General features: G+C 39.7%; 1 protein-coding gene across 3 annotated transcripts in view; it reads right to left on the bottom strand.

Moving 5' to 3' along the window:
• Positions 1-17230, bottom strand: part of ccn2a (cellular communication network factor 2a) — a 29405-nt gene that overhangs the window by 11861 nt on the left and 314 nt on the right. The window contains exon 2 of one of the 3 annotated variants that reach the window (XM_077510865.1): positions 16644-16699. The gene's annotated coding sequence lies outside the window, so the exon portion shown is untranslated. Of the gene's footprint in view, positions 1-951; positions 1669-16643; positions 17037-17230 lie in introns of those variants that run through there. The other 2 variants (XM_077510867.1, XM_077510866.1) reach the window with 2 other exon arrangements.

Here is a 17230-nt window from a genome sequence, read left to right on the forward strand (position 1 = left end):
CAGAAGATCTCTCTATCGTTTGGCGTGAGCTGCCAAGACTTGCCGCCATTTTTCAAAGCAAGTCATAAAAATGATAATACAGTGAAGCATCGCCGGATAACGGTGAGGGATACATACATTCCAAATTGCATGCAAATCTCTAATATGTAAAAAATAAAAATAATATGTTATGCGTTTTTTTTTATGCTAGAGCATACTGCTTCTAACATGGAGAGGTGGCTTAAAGCAAAATGTGGCCAGCAGGTGGTAGCAGAGTATAAGAGATCAGCCAGGGCCATGTTGCAACAAGCTCTTTTTTTGACAGCGTTTTCACCAGGAATGTGAATATTGATGAAACCTACAAAATTCAAAATCCAGTAAAACAGCCGGGTGCGAAGGGGGAAATGAAAATGGCTGCGAGTGAATGAGTTAATTGGCAAAAATTCATTTGCAAACACTTACCTTTGTGGCTGACAGTTCCTTCTGCAATGAAGCATTGTAGTGATCCTTTTTTTTTTTTTCTTTTTTTTTTCTTTTTTAATTATTAATTATATTTATTTACCTAAATGTCACATGTCATAGTTGGAATCAACATTATAAGATAAGAAGAATCTTTTCAATAATTCCTATAGAATCCTCATGCTAAATTAACACAATATGTAACATATATAATATAAAAAAAAATATTTAAAAAAATATGGCAAAATGTTACATAAACTAATATTTTTTCACAGAAGAAAACTTGTAATATGAGAATATGTTTTTCTTTCAAGAAGAGTAGTAATCTGATTTGATTTGTCAGGATAGTCTTGTGAGAATAGTCAATATTTCAAAGGTAAAGTTGTAATATGACATAAAAGTCAGTTTCTTCAATCTTCTCGATGCACCTTATTTTCTAGAAATATAAATGCCTTTACTTTATTCCGCCATTCTTTTTTTGAGCAATCAGCTTTTTGCAGCATTCTCACTGACCGTAATGCCCTTGCACATGGGAAAGGAGAGCCACAGCCACCATGCATTTTCCTCCCCTGCGACTTTCCAACAGCCCCCCCGCCCCAGTGCAACCATGACGATGACGTGACCGGCGATTAAAAAAAAAAAAAATGCATGACAACCCGTGAAGGCAGCACACAGGTGGATCCTCGCAATAGACGCGGCGGAAGGCCTGCTGGCAACACGCGTAGACACAACATGAGCAGGGGATTAGCGACTAAGCCACCCTGGAAACTTCTTCTGTTCAACCGTTTTGCACTGCAGACACGGGGACGACAATCCCTTCCTCTACTTTCAACAAACACCTCAGCATGTCAGGTGGTCCCCGTCCGTCGTGTGGAGTCCCGGATGGACTGTTCCACTGACCTTTTTTTTTTTTCAGCTTTCTAAACGTGTGTTGAGCGCAGACTACTTCCTATCCGGGGACCTCACACGCGCAAGAAACCATCGGAGCGTCCCCGCTGATTTCAGACTTAAACATGCAAAGCGAGGTCACTCGGTGTCTGTGACCCCGCCCCCAAGAAGGATTCTAAATATAGCAAAGGGTCAATCCCACACACGTCGCCACCCAACTCACAGATGCACTGTCATGATCTCCCAACACATTCTCTTCAGGGATGCAATTTTCCCCGTAGGAAATAACGAAAATATTGTGGTCTAACTGTGGTTCACAGTTTTTATTGGTTTTTACATTATACTTACTGTAATGCGTTCGTATGTGGGGAAAGGAGAACCACAGTCGAAGTAAAAACAGTTATGCATGTGCGCAGACGACAATACGTAGAGAAATTTATATAGATTTTATGCTTACCGCTTCTTTTATTACTGGCCTAAATTCTATTTTCTTAAGAATTTATGGGGAAAAAAAAAAAGATTTAAATAATCGATTCATGATTTTATGAATCAATATTTGGCTTGAAAAGGAAAATCGATCCGATATCAATTATTCGCTTTTTTTTTTTTTTTTTTTTAAACCCAGCCCTATTGATGTACTGTAGACAGGGTCCAGCCCGGATCATGTCTAACTTCTCCTGCCAAAAGTCATAATTCATTTGCTCCCAAAAACGTATGAATATGTTCTTTTTTAAAAGTTTTAAGTGTCCCAAAGATGTATTTATACATTTTTTTTATGCTAGAGCATAAAGAAGTCTTTGATGCAGCCTCTCAACTGCAAAGAACTGTTGAAGAAATTGTAGTTATTACACAAATGGCCAGCAGGTGGCAGCAGAGTATAAGAGATCAAACAGGGCCATGTTGGAAAAAAAAAAAAAAGCTCAATTGCTCAGAATTCGAAATAGATTTCTGAATAATGATGAAACTTAGCTCTATTCTAATGCTAATTGCTACAAAACAGAAATGGATAGAAATATACTTTTTTTCCTGATGAAAGAAGAGACTCTAATCTTTGTTTTGGTAGGTTCCATGTATTTAGAGCAATAAAACACAATATTCTGTGGGCCTTGCAAAAATCAGTCAAAATCGCGAACGGGATTGCTTCTGTGAAAATGGCTGAGAGTGAATGAGTTAACCGAGTAAGTTTTTCAAACATATTCCTTCATTTTTCAGCGATTCAAATATGAGTCAACAAACACAGGGTATGTGTAACCATTTACCGCTGATCCGAATTGGGACAGTCTGTCCTTGGCGGCGGTGGTACCTTTGACACATTTTGCATTCGCGCCAGACCCAGTACCACAAACGCGTACGGCATATTTGAGAGTTTCAAAGCCAAATCGACTCGGCCCGCCGGTTCGCAGCCTTGACAGCCACGGCGAAATTGACTCGGCTTGCGGCGATCTGGACCACATCCGAAGCACGCCGCCGTTTGAAGCAAACGCATATTCCTCCTTTTGAGGTGGCCGCTTCCCAGCAGGAACATCGAACACCCGCCCCCCCTCCCGCCGCCCGGCCTCCCTCCTCCCCCTATTAGTCTGGCACACGACTGCATAGTTGGGCTAATTAGCTTCCTGTAAGAGCCTTGGATGAAAACACGGCCTTTAATCACTCGCCGCTCCTTTTTTGTCTCAGCGGCTGCCAAAGTCAATGTTGACGCTCAAATCTGCCGTTTTCTCGCAGGTGTTTTTGGGCGCCTGACGTGCCAACACTTTCACCTTAACATTCCTCAAATATCAAACGCGTTGGGTTTTTTTTTCTCCTCCCGTCGTCGCCGCTTTCATGTCGTGTTTGCGCGCGTCGAATGAGTTTTGAGCGTGGCCAAATTGCCGTTAACGTCCGACCTCAAAAGTGGACAGGCTAATTACTGACGAGCTGTTTTGTGCGCGATTTGACCCACGGTGCGCACGGAGGAAGTTGAAACCGCAAGTCAGGATGTGTTATTATGGGATGGACGGGGGTACGTTCGAGGTTCAAGTGTTTAGATTTTCACGTCCAAGGTCCAATGTTGCTGTGGAGCCTGTTATTAAGTTGCTTGGAACATGACCACATGACCTCTTTTACGAAGACTTTTTTTTTTTTTTGATGTATTCTTCCACTGCCATGTAGGGTGCAATTATATTAGTATATTACCAATTAAGAAATGTTTTAAATTCATTGTGGGAATGCTGAAGCACTCCGGTCTCCTCTCACATTCCAAAGACATGCATGGCAGGTTAATATGGGCGCTCCAAATTGACCCTAGGTGTGCTTGAGAGTGTGGATGGTTGTTTGTCTCTGTGTGCCCTGCGATTGGCTGACAACTGGTTCAGGGTGTGCCTCGCCTACTGCCCAAAGCCAGCTGAGATAGGCTCCAGCACCCCCCGCGACCCTTGTGAGGAATAAGCGGTCAAGAGGGAGGGAGGGATGGATGGATGGATGCTAACGCTTGTTGGCAGTTGGTAAAGTTGGTAAAATCTTAGCATTCAGCTATTAGCATTCCGCTTTCAGCATTCCCACGCAATTTCTCCAGTAATTGCACTTAGTCTAGTTCTGTTATGATGTGGAAGTCATTCATACAGATGTACAAAACTGAATCAAACTGCACCCGCTTAACCGGCGTTCCCATGCTATGCTATAATTGGTTCCAGATATAAGAGTATGAAGGTTTTTTTGTTTTTTCCCCTGTACAGCGCCGAAAAAGGACCCCTCCCTGTCTGGGCTTTTCCCCTCATGCAAGTGTGAGCCGCGAGGCCAAACATGAACGCTCAACCTGAGCCGCCACCTCGTGCCATCCAAGCCACCACACTCGTCTGTGCGGCAGCTGGCCGTGGAGGTCACGACGGGTCGTTTTGGTCCCTAACGCTTTTTTCGTGCGGTTCTACGAAAACATCGGCGCACGTGTTTTCCGATTCTTAAGGTCATTGTGACTTCATTTACGAGGACATTGTGGGATCTTATCACTTAGTTGACTTGTATTTTTTTTTTGGTGTGTTTCTGCATTTGCAAAACTATAAAACTTGTTTATGTGCACGATCAACAAGAAGCATCCGGTGACCACATCCTCTGTTCCGAGGACTTTAGGGATCTTCAAAAAGCCCCCCGCTAGGATTTTAATTTCAAACAGTATGATGGCAACAGTTTAACCCTGCATTACAATGAGCAAATAATTATTTTAAACAGTATGGTGAGTATAGTGAATAGAGTCTCCTTCCTACACATGAATATCAAAACAAATCCAATCTGACTCAAAGTCTTCGCAACAACACGGAACGAGACCGAAGGAAGCGGGGGTGACGGGTGGATTCCTCGCCGAGGTGAGGAGGAAGCGATGACGCAGGACGGCGGCGGCGCTCAGCTCGCTGTCAAAACGTTTCACACGCCTCTCCGACCTCGAGGGTGCTCACGACATCAGCGAATATGTCGCGCCCAGGTGCTAAACGAGCAGCGGGTGACCCATTTTCTCCATTTGGCGATGTTTACGCAGCTCAGACGTCCAACAATCGTCATAAAATGGCTACTCACCTCCCTCATATCTATAAATGCTAAGCTAACTATGCTATGTTATGATAAAATATGTTGACTACTTCCAGAATTGAATAGCCAAAAGTTATGTTCAAATAATGTATTTAGCTTGTCCGCTAACCATATTACCATGAGACGTGGCGTTTACACAGCACAGACCTCCACCAAGGCCCAACAATCGTCATAAAATGGCTACTCACCTCCCTCCTATGTACAAATGCTAAGCTAACTATGCTACGTAACGTTATGATACAATATGTTGACTACTTCCAGAGTTGAATAGCCAAAAATTATGTTCAAATAATGTATTTAGCTTGTCATATTAGCATAAATGGTGGCGTTTACACAGCACAGACCGCCACCAAAGAATAAAAAAATCGTCATAAAATGGCTACTACTTGACTACTCTCACCTCCCTCATATCTATAGATGCTAAGCTAACTATGCTACGTTATGATACAATATGTTGACTACTTCCAGAGTTGAATAGCCAAAAATTATGTTCAAATAATGTATTTAGCTTGTCCACTAATCATATTACCATAAAAAGTGGCATTAAAAGTAGCTTACTGGATATTGTTAGCTTGATTGCTAATTCCAATTAGCTCGTGAATGCATCAGCAGCCAAGGAGGAAGGAACAAGGTTGCAATTGGTTGCAATTGGCTGACTCGACAAAAGATTTTCTGGTTAACAGTGGACACATTAAAGCCGCCGGATATAACATCTCCGTTGTCCGATCGTTTATTGTGTTAGTCGCAAAGTTTGGACCGCTCTGAAGTCTAAATCGACTTTTCAAACTGACTTTGATCCGCATTCACGGCCCAAAATTTGAAAAGGCTCGGCTTGTACGCTCGCCTCTTGCGGTCGATCGTATTCTCGTCTTCTCACGGTAAGCGCTGGCAGGTATGTTTGCTTTATTGGCCCTGGCAAGGCGGCCATTCAGCGCTCCCGTGTTTATGCAGGTGCGGGACGTTCGGGACCGCGAGGAGTTGCTTTTCACGGGCGGCCCAATTGGAAAAAGGGGGACGCCTTTATATGTGGCATTTGACTGGGCCGGGCCCAGAGAAGGCATTTCCTCAGCTTACTGGAAATGGAGCAGTTAAAGGGTGAGAAACATGTCACGCCGGAGGGAGAAATATTTAAGTGTCAGGAACAAGATGGACACGGTGTCATTTAGCATCGTTTCTGGATGTTTATGTCGACTTTGTTTGAAGTAAGATTTGTTTTTTTTTATTCTGGGAGCTTGAGCCAAGGCACGCTACCAACGCACGACATTTTGATTGCTTCCAGGATTTTCTCGTCGACCATGTCAAGCAAATTGAATTCACAAAGTAGCAATATGTTTAGGTCGGCCTGTAAACAAACACAGTGCAGCTGGGACTAGCGGACATCGTGGCTAGCAATATGTGAAAGAATACTACACTACTTTTTTTTTTTTTTACCCGGGTAGTTCAGATCGATCAAAAGCAATAATAAAGGCCATTGTTTGTGTTGTAGTAGCAGTAGCAGAAGCAGAAGCAGCAGCAGCAGTAGTAGTAGAAGAAGAAGTAGTAGTATCAGAATAAGAAGTAGTATCAGAAGAAGTAGTAGTATCAGAATAAGAAGTAGTATCAGAAGCAGAAAAAGTAGTAGTAGTAGTAGTAGTAGTAGTGGAAGAAGAAGTGGTCGTAGAAGACGATGAAGTAGTAGACGGAGAAGAAGAAGTAGTAGTAGAAGAAGAAGAAGCATTAGCAGAAGAAGAAGCAGTAGTAGTGGAAGAAGGAGTAGAAGAAGAAGTAGTAGTAGTAGAAGAAGAAGAAGCAGTAGAAGAAGAAGCAGTAGTAGTGGAAGAAGGAGTAGTAGAAGAAGAAGCAGTAGTAGTAGTGGAAGAAGGAGTAGAAGAAGAAGTAGTAGTAGTAGAAGAAGAAGAAGCAGTAGAAGAAGAAGCAGTAGTAGTGGAAGAAGGAGTAGTAGAAGAAGAAGAAGAAGAAGTAGTAGTAGAAGAAGAAGTAGAAGAAGTAGAAGTACAAGAAGAAGAAGCAGAAGAAGTAGTAGTAGTAGTCGAAGAAGAAGTAGTAGTAGAAAAAGAAGTAGAAGAAGAAGAAGTAAAAGTAGTAGAAGAAGAAGTAGAAGAAATGAAACTCAAGTTAACTGTGCTGATAATATAATTTTATTTGAAATGCCCCTTAAGTCATAAAATTTGGAATGAGTCCAATCTTTTTCTGACTTGATTCATGTTCATTTCTCAATTTGAATCTCGACTCTGTAATAAAGATGAAAAACTTTCAAGCTGAATCATTTGTCGATGACATGATTTTCATTGGCCGGCGATACAAAGCTGTCAGAGAAAAAAAAAATATGCGCAAGTGTCATGGATGGATGAGGCAATATTCTGGAAATGTGTAATCATTCGCTGTGCATTTAGAAGAAACTACGACTTAAGCGTGATGGTGATTTGCCATTTGACATTGTGGCACACCCCTCGACATCATGAAGAACAAATAACGTCTGGGGAGCTTGTCCAGTCAGCAACGATGGCATTAGTGAGCTTTATGAAACGTCAAATAAGCCGATTGACTCTAAACAAACCAAAGGGGAGTCCAGAGAAACAAAACGTTTTTTTCATGCAAAAAAAAAAAAAAAACAAGTTGCCAAAATGTCTAACCACAAAACACTGAAATGAATACCTCTTCAGCAATGTAGGGAAAAAAAATAAAAATTCTAGACTCAATCAGGCCTTCAACTGTCACAACACATCCATTGTGGCTACATAAATCCTCAGCCCAAAAAACATCCACAGTATCTGTCAGTGTCCATATCAACAAGCTGCCAGGTGGCCCCGAGAGGTCCACAAACTAAAAAGGCCATGGGGCTTGCTATGTATGCGCCACTTGAAAGGCTTGTCAACTTCGGCTCTGGTGCCCAAAATGAGCCAACGCTCAACGAGCTGAACTGTTTGCTGCACGGGGGGGGGTTGCAAACACAGATGCAACAAACCATCTCTTGTATCTCAGTGTTCCGAAGAAAGGCACAACAATTAACTAGATCCACCTGTTGCTATTCATACAAAAACAACAACAGCTTTGTGTTCTATGACACCGGGCTGACATTTCCTGCTGAGCAAGTAAAAACGATTGAGACGCCATCATTGGTTTTGTTTCGTGGTTTGCCAAGGCTCAATAAAGCTTGCGAAACACAGATGGACGACAATTCATTTGATGTCGTCTAATGCGGCTGGAGCATAGGGCCAAAGTTTAATGATCATTTCGAGAAAAAGGGGATTTTGGTTGTGCAATAGCTTTGTGTTACACCGAGTAAGTAAAATGGAGACAAGGTTATGATGACTATATTTCAGTTGTGCAAAATTGTTGTCTCCAATAAAAGATGATTGGAATTGTATCTCAATAAATATGATTCAATTAACTACAATTTTCAATTGGAACAGTTGGATTCCGATTCGATTTGATATGTTCCGGCTGTAGCTATTGTTATGTTAGCATGCAAATCTGTCATTAAGTCATTGGCTCCCACCCATTTTCACTGAAGCAAACCCCCTAAGCTGTTTTACTGGATTTTGACTGATTTTGCAAGGCCCACAGAATATTCAGTTCTATTGCTATAAAAACATGGAACCTACCGAAAGAAATATTTAGAGTCTCTTCTTTCATCAGGGGAAAAAAAAAAAAAAAAAAAAAAGTACATTTGTATCTGTTTCTGTTTTGCAGCAATTAGCATGAGAATATAGCGAAGTTTCATCAATAGTCACATTCCTGGTGAAAACAGTTAAAAAGAGCTTGTTGCAACATGGCCCTGGCTGATCTCTTATACTCTGCTTCCACCTGCTGGCCATTTTTTTTGTAATAACTACCATTGCTTTAAGCAACCTCTTCATGTCAGAAGCTGCATCAAAGACTTTTGTAGCATAAAAAAAAAAAAAAAAGTATACTCACTCAAAATATTTGCTTTGTTCTTGTTTTTCTCATCTTATTCTTTACTGCATGACCGATTTCTCTTTCATGTACAGCACTTTGTATACAGCAATGCTTGTTTTAAAGTGCTTTATAAATAAAGGTAAGTTGAGATTAAAAAAAAAATAAAAATGGGAGTGAAGGACAAAGTATTAAACATTTTTATACGTTTTTGGGTTTGAATGAGTTAAAGATGATTTGGTAAGTATCTTGATACATGGGGTGCGTTACGATTCAAGTACATTTTAAGATGTAACTGCTCGTTTCGGATCAGTTAAGGGAAAAAGCGTTTTTCATTACTAAATACTACATCATTAAGAAAAAAAAACAAAAAAAAAACGCTCAAGCAAGTGAAACACCCGAATAAGAAAAAATATCTTAGCGGACAAAGAACAAGCACATATATTTTGCCATACTCTTTAAACTTGGTTGGATTTGCGTATTTGTAGTGTGTCAGCAAGCGTCCATGCAAATAGGCCATGAGATGTACATAAGCTAAACGTCAACGGGTCGCTAATGCTATATATGCGCCACCTTAAAAGCTTTTGGCCCTCGCCCTCCAAATGAGCCGAGGCTCAATAAGTCGCACTGTTGCAGCGCGGCAGACGCAAACACAGATGCACGTCTTTAAAAAAAAAAAAAAAAAAAATGCTGGGCGGGCTGAGAAATTTGAAAGAAAACAAACAGGATTCCTGAGCGCTGCGCTTGTGGCGCGAGGCGGCTGGACGGCGGCACAAAGAGGGGCCTGTTTGGGCGCCGCCGCGCTCCGTCCTTCCAGCAAACACAACAGGGGCTCTGCCACGCTTGTTGACCTAAGCTACTTTAGAATGTTTGCGCAATAGCTTTCTGACCGCTTGATTAAAAATATCGTTTGATGCCCGCCCGAGCGAGGGGGCAGTTCAGACCGGTCTGCGCCAACAACATGGCCTCTCATCGGCGTGGAAAAGTCGGCCACAGTCAAAACGATTGAGGGCCGATGTGCAATTTGATAATACAAGCCAAACTCCAACTGCAAAATGTCACAGCGCTCAATAATGTGCCAAGCGTGTTCCAGCATGTCATCGGCGGATGGAAACATCAGTCAGTCGATGCTACGTTTGCTCCAGACGCAAAAAATATCTCAACACATGTCCTGTGATTCCCACTTTCCATAATTGTGAATACCAAACATTTCCTCTTCCATGACTGCGATGTTAACTGTCTGTCGGCATAGCCGGAAACCATCAAGCTGTCCAAGAGCATTTACGCTGACGCGTTCAATATCCAGGATGACTTTCATTGCGTAATGCTCCGTTTTCCACCAAGTGCTACAAGTTCACCGGCATGTTCACAATTCACCCGTTTGCAGATTTTTTGGGCGGCTCGATTATGAAGAAAATATGAACTCATTCACTCGCAGCTATTTTGACTGAAGCAAAACCGGCTGTTTTACTGGATTTTGACAGATTTTGCAAGGCACACAGAATATTGTGTTCTAATGCTACAAAACATGGAACCTACCAAAAGAAAGATTAAAGTCTGTTCTTTCATCAGGAAAACAAAATATATATTTTTATCCGTTTCCGTTTTGCAGCAATTAGCATTAGAAGAGAGCTAAGTTTCATCATGATTCACAAAACTGGTTAGAATTGCAGGGAAATCAGCTTGTTTTCAACATGGCCATGGTTGATCTCTTATACTCTGCTGACACCTGCTGGCCGTTTTTTGTAATTACTACCATTGCTTCAACCGTTCTCTGCAGTTGAGAGGCTGCATCAAAGCCTTTTACAAAAAACGTGTAAATACGTCTTTGGGAACATTAAATATTTAAAATAGAACACATTTAGATGTTTTTGGGAGCAAATGTGTTCATCACAGTTCTTTTGGTAATTGAAATCCCGATTATTTTTTGGTACAAAACAAAATGTTTAAACGTACAAAATATTAAGACAAGCAAAATTCTCTAAAACACTATTACGCAGGTTCCTTTTGGATACAATATTTATTAAATTAATTCTTTTTTTTTTTTAAAAGGTGAAAATGTATAAATTTAAACAACTCAAAATTAGTATTAATCTTTTTTATTATGTTGATTTTCTAATTGTGGAGTGTAATAATAAAAATTGAATTTCGATTAATTGCATAGCCCAATATCAACCTATATAAAAGTATTGCTTTGGCGCCATCTAGTGGCACCAGAGGATATTCATTTAGTCAGGCCTTAACCCTGTCTCATAGAAAAGTGGCGCAATGCTGCCATCCTGTGGCATCTATAGGAGATAGGGACGTTCGATACCACCATTTAAAAAAAAAAAAATTTCAGACCGATACCAGTATGTGTATTCATTCTGAGTACTCTGTCATTGTGTTAAATCGAATTTTAGATATCAAAAGTACTCAAAGAAAGACTTACTCCATATGAGATTTTTTTTTTTTGGATTAAGTATCGGTACCTAATATGTTAAAATAAGCCCGGTATCAGTACTCGCCCATCACTCCCAATTAATAATGTTTTAGAAGCTTTTAAAAAAAATTGTTTTCATAGTAAAGCGTCCAACACTACTCGTCGCAAGATACATTTTTCTCCTTTTGCACCATGCCCTCCACCAGCCAAAAAATGCACTTTACTACTTCACAGTCTGTTATGAGGGGGTCCGAATACCGGCTGTGCCATTTTTTCCCCCCACTGCAGACAAAAAACAGATGTCGGCGGGTGTTTGTGGCTTTTTTGTTTTGTTTTTTTGTCCGGCAGGAAAGAAGGCTCTTTGTTTGGTTTCTTCTTGAATGAGTCAAACGGAAGGTGGAATCAGACAGAGAATAACACTTCAAAATTGCCCAGTCACATTCACGCGACGCGCTGAATACCTCTGCCAAGGCCAACGTGAGCGGGGGGGGGGGAAGAAAAAAAAAAAAACCTTAAAGAGCTCGGCTAGCGCAGTACAGAAATAGCAAAAACATCCAAATGGAGATAAGAGGAAAGTTAAAGCCTAGTTTTTAAATCTTAAAATATATTTTTTTTTCTTTTTTTAGTGGAAGTCCGTCAGGAATGCGTGAAACCTTGCGATCGTTTGTGTTGCCAAACAAAAGGCATGTGTGCCTGGCAAATAGGAGCAGGATATATGAAGGCCAGTGTAAAAAGAAAAGAGTCTATATTAAGAGCTTTGTTTGATGTGGTGCAAGATTTATAACTGTGAGGGTCGTACTCAACAGGTCATAGAGAAAAAACAGAGGGAAAAAAGTGTTTGTTTTGTTTTTTTAATCTTACTGGAATACACAAAATCCTAACACTCACTAATCCTTACCAGAAGTCATGTTTACACAAATATTGGGCATTCATTAAGCCTAACCAGTAGTAATCTTTAAGCAAATAGGTTAACCCAACGCCGAAAATGAATCCCATTCATAATTGAGCTTTTGATCATCTTGACATTAAAAAACATACATGCTATTTGTTAAATGATTACTTCAAAGAGCATATTACGCAAGCGTATTGCATTCACTTGAAAAAAAAAAAATCTGTTTTTCTGACAAATATTTTGGGGCGCTTTGTTTTTTTGAGTATTTTTTTTCTATTTTTCTGAATATTTTTTTCTGTCATAAAGATTTTTTTTTAACTTTTTCTCAGTATTTTCTTTCCTTGTTTTTCAGAAGGAAAAAAAAAAAAAAAAAAAATATATATATATATATATATATATATATATATATATATATATATATATATATATATATATATATATATATATATAAAACAGAAAAAAATACTAATACTAAAAAAAACATAGCTCCCAAAAAAATTAGTCAGAAAAACAGTTGTTTTTTTTCCCCAAGTGAATGCAATACGCTTCTGTAGTATATTAACAGATTTTTTTTTTTTTTTTTTTTTTTTAAGAAAATACATATACTGTTTTTAACCCATTATTTTATGAATATTGAAACACTCCCATTGATGTAGGACCAAAAAGTATAATTTTTTGACTCGATTGGCCGTGGGCTAACATCTCTTCATTTCCGCTCTGACGTGACTTCACAAAGCGTCACTCCAGCCTGAGAAAAGGGAAAAATGCGGTCTGAGCTTCCACCTGGTGTGACGAACATCTCACATCACTGCGAGTAAACGCGGCTTCCTCAACCCCGCCTTCTTAGCGTCCTGTTTGCGCAGCGGCTCCTCCACCAACCTCTAGCCCTGCCCTCTTGACCTCTGACCCCGCGCGTTCCTCGTCCTGTTAGCTTTGTCCGCCTCAGACGTCAAATTTCTTAAACAAACGTATATGATCCACCCTTGGATTCATTGGCCGGACTGAATGTTGATGATGTATGTCAACAAGCACGCAAATGATCACGTCCATTTCTTTATGTAATAATGAAGTCATTATCGTGACAGGCCTACAAAAGCGCAGAGCTGCTACGTAATAATAACAAAAGCTGAAAGTGTGGTCTAACCACATCCTTTTTTTTTTTTCCCTCTTTCGAAGGAACAACACGGCCACCTCGGAGCTACCTCCATCGTTCCTAGTTCCCACCAACGGCGAAGTTGGTTACGGCACGAGTGGCGTCACGCGAGGTCATGTTGCAATTCTCCTCCATGGTTACGCCGCTCTCGGCAAACACACGAGGGCCGTTTTAACCCGGATGGCATTTAAACTTCCAAATGGCTTGTTTGAAGACCCGCTGACATTTGTCGCCACGTAAAAACCCGCCGGTCTCGCGGTCCCGAAAGAATGTCTGCGGGCTGGAAGTTGTTCATGCAAAATCGAGGACATTGAGCAGGAAGCGTGAGGATTGGGTGAGATTATGGTGGGAAGAGAGATTATCCATCTTTAAAACATGCGCTTTGTTTCCCAACTTTGGAAGAGCCGCTGGAAGCCACGGGGTCCCCGGGAAAAACACTCTCAGTGTCAACAGAGGAGAGTTAAGGGGTGCTGGCTTTACTTATTTAGCTATTTTTGGCAGTCAAACATTAATATTTTGCCTATAATAAATTTTATATTTTTCATTATTTTTTTTTAATGTCCAATTAGAACCTTTAAAAAGGCATTTTGCAATTTGCTGTCGACTGAAAATGACATTCAGCTTGTGAATGTCACATTACCAAACCTAGAAAACAGATGAGCTGTGATTGGTTACCTGAGCCCTTTGTGATGTCATTTTCAGTCGACAGCAAGTTGCAAAATGTGTTTTTAAAAGGTACTAATTGTATGTGAAAAATAATGAAAGTATCAAATGAATTATAAACAAAATATTAACTTTTTATTGCTATAATGGGCTAAATAAGTGAAGTATCCCTTTTAAAGTTTTGATTTCAGCGTTTGTAAACGTTACCAAGGTTATTTTTGGTAACTGAAATAAAAACAAAAACTAACTGAGCCATTCATAGATTTGCCCCAAACTAAAATGGAGGACATAATAAAGGAATAAAGTCGTACAAATAACAATAGAATAGTTTAATAATGTGTAATCGTGGCACTGGAGGTTTACTGCTCGTTTCACGTAACTCCCTATATATCTATATTCTTTCAAAGAAGCAAAATAATTAGCGAAAAAATGAAATGAGGAAAACATCCGTTTAGCTGAATTTCTACATAAAAGCGCGCATGGTCCATCCTTTGATCATCTCCAAAATGACTGTTCCTCTTTGGATGTTCTGTACCATGAGTAAGTACACACACAGGTGTGCTTTGGCTCAAAACGGTCACTTTGAAGTGGCTCGAACATCCCGTCACACAACTCGCTTACTAACTTCCTGTTGAGAAAAACATCCACATTTGCCAAAATCCCGACCAACGGAAGCCTGTGAAGTGCAAAAGGAGAAAAGCCGCAAAGCTTCTGTCGGCCAGTGTGAGCCTTCAACGTCTTTAACTTCGTGTACGCGCCCGCCGCTGCCAGCTGTAGCTCATCTTTATTTATGAGCAAATATTTCTTCTGGGATGGGAGCGAGTACATGACAGTGAAAATATATATTTTTTTAAGTCAAAAGTTGGCATTCCTGGGCTGCCGCGAGGAATTCAGAGGATGCAGGTAGAATAACATTCATCATATCCAATAACGTTCTGATCCATTGCGAGGCCGATGCGCTAATGGAATAAACGCGTGCTGAAGTTAACGGCTTCTGCAGGGTTTCATTAATAACGTCTAAAAATAGGATGGACATCTGGGTCTTCATTACAACTATTGGCGTGCTGCAATGCTATGAAAGAAGAAAGGAAAGGCACCCAGTAGAATATAGTCATAAGTTTCCAAAAGTATTTTTGGAAAAAAGAAAAGATTTACATTCTGGAGGGGAAAAAAAATAGTAGTAATCTTGCAAAAACAAAGTCCTAGCATAATGAGAAACGCCTTTGACGGGCTCATGAAAATAGCATCGATATTGTGATTAGCATTATAATATAGCTAAGTTTCATCATTATTCACAAAACTTGTCGAAAACAGTGGCAAAAACAGCTTGTTGCAAGATGGCCCTGGCTGATCTCTTATACTCTGCTGCCACCTACTGGCCTTTTTTTTTGCAATAACTACCATTGCTTTCAGCGAGCTCTTCAGGCCAGAAGCTGCATCAAAGCCTTGTGTGCTCTAGCATTTAAAAAAAAAAAAAAAAAAAAAAATAAAAGCATAAATAAATTTTTGGTAGGGAAGGATAAAGTATTTAAAAAAAAAAAAAACATTTACATGTTTTGGGGTGGAGTGACTTAAAAAATAAAAAAAAAATGTTTTTTTAAAAACAAACAAACAAACAAACATTTCTGTTGGTTTTATGACAAAGAATGAAGTTGTATTTTTTTCCCGTATGTGTAATGTTAAATGAATAATAAGTTCTTGAAGTAATTTTCAGGCAAAAATACATAGAGTATAGAGCCATGTTTGTTGTTAATAAATTAAGTAGTATATTCCAAGTAAAAATGCACAACACTGATATTTTTTTCCCCAAATACTATCATACACCTGCACCTGAGTAAAACCACGACGATCCAAGAATGAAGTAGTACATATCATCATATACGATAACAGCCGGGAGATTATGATGATCTCCTCGAGGGGGAGTATCTATGAATTAAAAATAAAACGCATGGCATTCACTGGACAAGAAGTAAAGCGTTGCGTTGCAGCGTAGGATGCTGCTAATCAACTACTGCCCCCTGCTGGGAGCAACACCCACCTGCCAGCCTTTCACGCCTCGTAACCATTGCCTACTCAAATACATCACGTGTTACCACAACATTGACATAATGTACATAACCAGTTGTATATTTAAAAAAACAAAAAAACTACTAACATGACCTCAGCAGAGTAAAGTTTGTGTTAATTACGGAAATAAACCTCATTGCTTCCCTTTCAACGGGCGTAACTGTCATCTAGTTCTCAGCATGGCAACAAAGTCAACTGGTGGAGTCACAGTCATCACATCACATCACCACGTGAATGATTCATCATGCACCAACAAAAAGCTCCCTCCTCCTGTGCTCCACCACTTTCTTTAATTCTGTAATGAGCACTCGTTGATATACAATGACAAGCTTGGCCTTGGTGCAATGAATTGGCATTGAAAAATGGAGGTATGCGAGCGTTCCAAACGTTACACTCTGTTTATCAAGAAAATGCCGAACGGGCGACTTAAGTCCTCTCTCCAAATAATCAGCAAAAAAAAATAGTATTACTTTTTGGCACAGTGTGTTGTTTTCTTGCACAGTAACATGGCTACATTTCAAAATGGCTCTACGTTAGCGTTATGCTAAGTCTACATGCGCTGACCAAGGGGAACTGTGTTGTTTTAAGTAATTATTTCTCACCTGTCATATAATTGTGAAACTTAGTTGACCACTTTATAATGAAAACTGAAATAAAGTAAAACTCACCCTTTGGAGCAGCCTCGGAGCAATACGGGTCTTGCTGGAATTAATACGTTGCATGTCTGTCAGGGAAAAAAAGCCAAAGAAAAAGTTATACACTTCATGAGCTTGTAAGAACAAAGTCATAAAATCACACTCATCTGTATATGAAAAAAAATAAAAAAGTTATTCAACAAAAATTAATATTTTTTTGTCAACACACATTTTTTCACCAGACAAAAACTAAACTAGACTAAAACCCCCATTAATAAACAATAACTGTGACTAAATCAGTCTGATTTGCCAATAAAAACGAGACAAAAATGTAGCTCACTTAATAAAAACTGGACTAAAATATACGGACATTTGAGTTCATGAACAAAGACGAGATAAAAATTCGGATTTTGTAAAATCCAGTCTCTGTAACATTAATCCAACAGCTATAATGTTAATCCGACCGCTTATTAATATACTGCAATTGTGAATGGAATTGTTTTTTGTCAAAAAGATGAGAACATTTTATTTCAAGTAGGATGGCAATTTTTAATATCATCTGCTTGACAAAAACATTGTAAAAGCGTAAAATGATTGTCCTGACTAAAATTAGACTAAAA

This window comes from Festucalex cinctus, chromosome 21 (genome assembly GCF_051991245.1).
Source record: "Festucalex cinctus isolate MCC-2025b chromosome 21, RoL_Fcin_1.0, whole genome shotgun sequence".
NCBI lineage: Eukaryota > Metazoa > Chordata > Actinopteri > Syngnathiformes > Syngnathidae > Festucalex > Festucalex cinctus.